This window comes from Mauremys reevesii, linkage group 8 (assembly GCF_016161935.1).
Source record: "Mauremys reevesii isolate NIE-2019 linkage group 8, ASM1616193v1, whole genome shotgun sequence".
NCBI classification, from domain to species: domain Eukaryota; kingdom Metazoa; phylum Chordata; order Testudines; family Geoemydidae; genus Mauremys; species Mauremys reevesii.
This window is the reverse complement of record NC_052630.1, coordinates 171,906-177,717: the sequence shown is the minus strand read 5'-3', so window position 1 is coordinate 177,717 and position 5,812 is coordinate 171,906. Positions and strand designations below refer to the sequence as shown.

The 5,812-nt window shown below is 47.8% G+C and overlaps 1 long non-coding RNA gene across 1 annotated transcript; it reads left to right on the top strand.

The window, feature by feature from the left end:
• Positions 1 to 1,435: 1,435 nt before the first annotated feature.
• On the top strand, positions 1,436 to 4,758 carry LOC120370889. The gene is made up of 3 exons (XR_005584041.1): positions 1,436 to 1,874; positions 3,769 to 3,869; positions 3,997 to 4,758. It is a non-coding gene; the product is annotated as an uncharacterized LOC120370889 (long non-coding RNA).
• The last annotated feature ends 1,054 nt before the right edge of the window (positions 4,759 to 5,812 follow it).

The following is a 5,812-nucleotide window of genomic DNA, read 5'->3' as shown; positions in this document are numbered from 1 at the left end:
GTGATGGTGGATAGAAGAAAGCATTTAGAAGAGTTTGCAGCCATGGTGCAGTCCTCTTTGTTTGAAGGTACACACCAAAAAGTGGTCAAATCAGTCTATAGTTTAGGAGTGCTCCTGGATTCCTTACTGATGCTAATCTCTCACATAGCAGGATCTGTGAATAATGCTTTCTACCATCTCCAGTTGGCTAAGAGACTTCGTCCCAGATGATGACCTGATTTAGTCACACCTTTAACACCTCTTGGCTGGACTATTTTGATTATGATTATAGGATATCTCCATTATAATCATATCTCCTAGAACTGGAAGGGACCTTGAAAGGTCATTGAGTCCAGCCCCCTGCCTTCACTAGCAGGACCAAGTACTGATTTTGCCCCAGATCCCTAAGTGTCCCCCTTAAAGGATTGAAGTCACAACCCTGGGTTTAGCAGGTCAATGCTCAAACCACTGAGCTATCCCTCCCCCCTCAATACAGTATACCTGGGCATAAATCCTTCAGTGTTTGGGAAACTCTAGTTAGTACAGAACATTGCAGCATATCTCAGCAGCATTGGCTACTGCGAAAGCTTTGTATGTGTATTTGGGTATGTCTACGTTGTACATAGACACCTGTGGCTGGCCCTTGCCAGCTAACTTGGGCTCAGGTTGCAGCCCAAGCTCTGTGACACTCTTATCTCAGAGGGTCCTAGAGCCTGGGTTCCAGCCCGAGCCTGGAAGTCTACACTGCAATTAAACAGCTGTGCAGACCAAGCCCCTTGAGTTAGCTGGCATAGGCCAGCTGCAGGTGTCTAAACATTCTCCGTCGGGAGAGGCCAAAGTTGCCCTGACAGGCTGTGCCCTGAGTGAATGGTGCGCTCATCAGGCGAAGGTCAGAGGAACAGGCAGCACCTGCGTCACTGTGGGGAGCTGCTAACCTCCCAGTGAAGGGGCTCCTGGCCTCATGGGAGATGTAGTCTCCCTGGTTTGTCCAGGGTGCCGCTCCACACCATTTCCAGTGCACTGCTGGAGCTGTAGGCTCCAGTTTACTGTGCTGCAGCAGGGAATCCCCCCCCCCCACACCATCTCTCCCTGTCCCCCCATCACCTCCAGCCACCCCCAATTGCAGTACTCCCCCCAAGTCTCCACCAGCTCCCCAATCCCCCAGTTGTAAAACCAGGGCAATTTCCAGCCATTGTTCCATGTGGGATGCTATTGGAGTGCTTACTATGACATCTTAACTTCCGCTTGTTGTATCCTTGGGGGCAGCAGTTTTAGGAATAAATCACTTGAGATACAGAGAGCTGTAAACCTTAAAAGCAGCCATTTATTGTCACACACTGAACTAACAAACCAGCCAAAACTGGCTGGGCTATCCCCCTAATAATCTAACTCAACTGCCATAGCAACAACAAGGTTCTATTACCATGTCAACCAAATACACAACATATTCCTCCCCCCTTAATAAGAACATCCCCTAAATAAAACAAACACTAAACTAGAGAAGGAGGGTAGACTGCCTCTATTCCTGGCTAAATCCCAGGGATTATTTTCCCCATAACCATGGATTCGCCCTAGCTAAAGATCCAGCCATTGAGGAGGTCTTCTGTCTCTAGGTGGATAACGGTGCACTTCTGGTGTTGTTGCACCCGAAAATGTCTTGGGCGCAGGCCTGACAATGGGCTTAGTGTTCGAAGCACGAATGGGTGAGGATCTGGTATCAGCTCGTTCCGGGCAGGGGGTAATCTCAGCTGCCAGCAGTAATGAAGGGGAACAGTCAGGAACAGGTGACTCTTGATTTCGGTGTCTCGCCAGAAGTGAAGTCAGGCAACTCAACTGAAGATGTGTCCTGAGGACTAGTCTGACCTGGCAACAGCTGATCTACATGTCGCCGCCAGGTGAGATCCTCTGCAGTCTGGACTGTGTAGGAAACAGGTCCTGTTTGAGCGATGACAGTGGCAGGGACCCATTTAGCTCCAGAAGTATAATTCTGAGGCTAATCTGGCTGGGTGCAAGCCTGATGACTTGGTCTTGCTGCTGACATTGCACAATTTGTCAGGGTTCAGAAGGTTTCAGTAGATCAAAGCAAGTGTGCAGCTGTCATCCTATCATTAGAAAGACCGGGGATGCCTTGGTCGTAGCATGAAGTGTGTTTCTGTAGAATAATAAGAAGGTGTCCAGATGCTTTTGAATGGATAATTGTCCCCTTGCTGATTTCAAAGCTTGTTTCATTGTCTGCACAAATCTTCCAGCTATTCCACTGGATGGATGATATGGTGCTGAAGTGATGTGGTGTATCCCATTTGCCTTCATAAAATTTTGGAACTCCTGAGAGACGAACTGCGGTCCGTTGTCGCTCACAAGTTGTTCTGGCAGACCGGAACGACTAAAGAGTCCCCGTAGTTTTTGGATTGTACTCTGCAGTAGTGGACTGCATTATAGAGACTTCTGGCCATTTAGAATGGGCATCTACTACCACCAAAAACATGCTTTCTTCAAGGGGGCCAGCGAAGTCAACGTGAATATGTTGCCACAGGTTTTCAGGCAGTCCCATGGGTATAGGGGTGCCCACTAGGGTGCATTCCTCACTCCCTGACATGACATAAAAGCTCTTGCCTTCTCTTCAATAGCACTGTCCAATCCAGGCCACCAAAAATAGCTTTGTGCAATTTCCTTCATGTGCACTAGTCCACAGTGACCAGAATGTAGCTGTTCTAACATGTGTGATCTCAGTGGTGGTGAGATAATGACATGTCTCCCCTACAACAACCAACCAGATTGGATCAATAACTCCGTCCTCCTGGACAGGTAGGTAAGAAGGTCGGGTGAGACCGGAGAGGTTTGTCGAGATGTTCCGTGCATCACCAGGCCCATAACTTGGAACAATACTGGGTCAACGCAAGTTGCCTTCTTTACTTGAGTAGTGGTGATAGGTGTATTCTCTACATGTTCAAAGCAAAAAATTTCCTTCTGGGCAATATCTTGATGCTTGACTGGCAAAGGCAACCTTGAGAGACCATCTGCATTGCCGTGCAGAGTGCATTTCCGATATTTGATTTCATATGTGTGCGCTGAAAGCAACAATGCCCAACGTTGCATACGACTAGCAGCTAATGGGGGAATGCCTGTGTGGTGTCCAAAAATTGAAGTCAGAGATTGACGGGCTGTGAGAAGAGTAAACTTCTGCCCGAACAGGTACTGATGAAACTTCCAAATTCTGAAAACGATTCCCAATGCCTCACGTTCGATTTGGGGATAGTTAGTTTCTGCTTTGCTTAGAGTGCGTGAAGCAAAAGCAATAGGTCTCTCGTCTCCCGAAGGCATAATGTGTGACACGACTGCTCCCACTCCATAAGGGGAGTCATTGCAGGCAAATTGTAGGGGTAAGGATGGATGAAAGTGCGTCGGAACTTCAAAATTTAGCAGTGCACCCGTAGCTTTGTTTAAATGCAACATCACAGGCTTCAGTCCACTTCCAGGCCTTGTTCTGCCCAAGGAGTTTGTGAAGTGGTTTTAGCAGTGTGGCTAATTGTGAGATGAACTCTCCATAATAGTTCAATAATCCTAGAAACGAGCAAAGCTGGCTAACATTTTGAGGAGGGGGAGCCTCCACAATAGCCTTAACTTTTGAAGGGGCCTTACGAAGACCCGTAGCATCAATGATGTGTCCCAAATATTCAACAGAGGGCTTGAAGAATTTACACTTGTCTGTGCGGACTTGTAGGCCATACTCTTCCAGTCTTCGTCGGGTAGCCTCTAAATTCTTTAGGTTATCCTCCTTATTCCTTCCAGTGACCAGGATGTCGTCCTGATAGCAATGGACTCCTGGCAAGCCACAAAGATCTGGTCCATAGCCCTCTGGAACAGGGTGGGAGCAGACATTATTCCGAAAGGTAAGCGACAGTATCGATAAAGCCCTTTATGCATCACAGTAGTCAACAGCTCTTGGGACTTTTCATCAACGTGCATGTGTAAATACGCTTGATTCAGATCAATCTTACTGAACTTTTTGTCCTCCAGCCAGGCCCGCAAAGAGGTCATCGATGTGAGGAAGCAGGTATTGCTCTGCATGCAACACCGGGTTGACAGTGACTTTAAAATCATCGCAAATCTGGAGGGAGCCATCTTTCTTCACTACTGGAATGATAAGAGTTGCCCATGGGCTATGGGTAACTGGTATTAGGACTCCATTTGTGACCAGGTGCTCCAGGTCCACTTCAACTTTCAGCCTGATGGCATATGGCACAGTTTTGGCTTTTAGACATTTTGGTTGACTGTCAGGTTTAATGTTCAGTGTCACAGTGATTCCCTTCATACTTCCCACATCCTCTCCAAAAACAGCAGCATGTTTCCTTAGTATAGCGGTCAGACCGGTTTCTTCTTTAGTCATTCGGTGCACTTCTGCCTAGTTCAGCTGAATCATCCTAAGCCAAGACCTACCCATTAAGGCTGGGTAATTGCCTCTCACCATGAACAGTGGCAATTTAGCAGTCTGTCCATTGAGCTCCACCTTAACATCAGTAGTGCCCAACATGGGCACAGCTTCTCCCATATACGTCTTCAGAACAGTTTTTTTTCTTGCCTTAAGCAGAAGATGCTGTAGCTTTTCTTTATACACAGTCTTGGAGACCAGTGAGATGGCTGCTGTTGTCAGAGTGTTACCGTTGTGGTGCTCTGCTTTCTCCAATGTTGATATCACTCGGCTGCGTGCGTGTGTTCCCTCCGTGTGCTGCCCCAGCTCTGCGCAGATAGCTGACACAGCAGACCCGACGAGAACCCCCAATAACCACAGAGTCTAGTAAGATGCAAAGTCACGTTGACTAGGTTTATTGCGACCTCGGACACAATGGCAGTTCCCTGTAGGTTTCTTAGCCTAACTCAGGGCATACTACAAGAAAGTGCCTCTTGGCAATGGACTCAGCTCAGTCAGTGGCAGGACTTTCCACTGCCCCCTCGGCTGGACAAAGACACCGCCCCAGGGATGCATTCTTATACACAGGTACAAATAAGTTACACATCACTCCTGACGTATGAGGTGCAACCCCTCTACGTAGCAAGGTACAACCCCTCTATGTAGTAAGGTGCCGCCTCTCACCTTGTACATGTTGGTTCGAACAAAACAACTCTATCCATCATATTACCTTTTTGCCCCTGTCATTGGGATGGGCCAGCCTGTTCCTTGTTGTTTGTGTGGAATGTGCAAGTATGTGAATGTTCTGATATCTAGTGTTCAGTACCTTTTAGGTACGTATCTTCTTGCAGCATCAGCCCTTTCCTTGCCAGTTTCTGTGAGCAGGGCCTGCCTCTGGCTCACAGCTTAACTTTGCTTTATGTTAGCAAAGTCTTGACCATTACTTTAGTTTAGGCCTCAGGCCTCATACCAGGCCTCTGATACCAAGGTTTATATCTTAGGGCCTCCTCTTACTACAGCTGCACTGGTGTCCAGTTCCGTGCGTATAGGTTTGCCATCCAACAGCGGGGTTACCCAGTATTCATATGAGCCCACTGCCAAAGACAAAACATGCGGTGGCACTTCGTCTTGCAATGAGGTGTCTCCTTGGTCATCCTGGGTCTGCTCTAGGGTATGCAGATTTCCCTTTTCGGTCAGCCAGACCACAGGCCTCTTTTTTTTTTTTCTTTTGTTTACAGGCACATTCAATGTGTCCCTTTTTGCCACAGTGTCGACAACCAGGTCCCTTACACACCAGCATTCTGATGCATGGTGACCCGGCTTACCACAGTGGTAACATTCCTGACTCCCCACAGTTTTGTGGGTAGGTTCTTGTGACATCTTATGCACCGTAGGGGATGCACAGATGTATTACGCCTCCTTTGT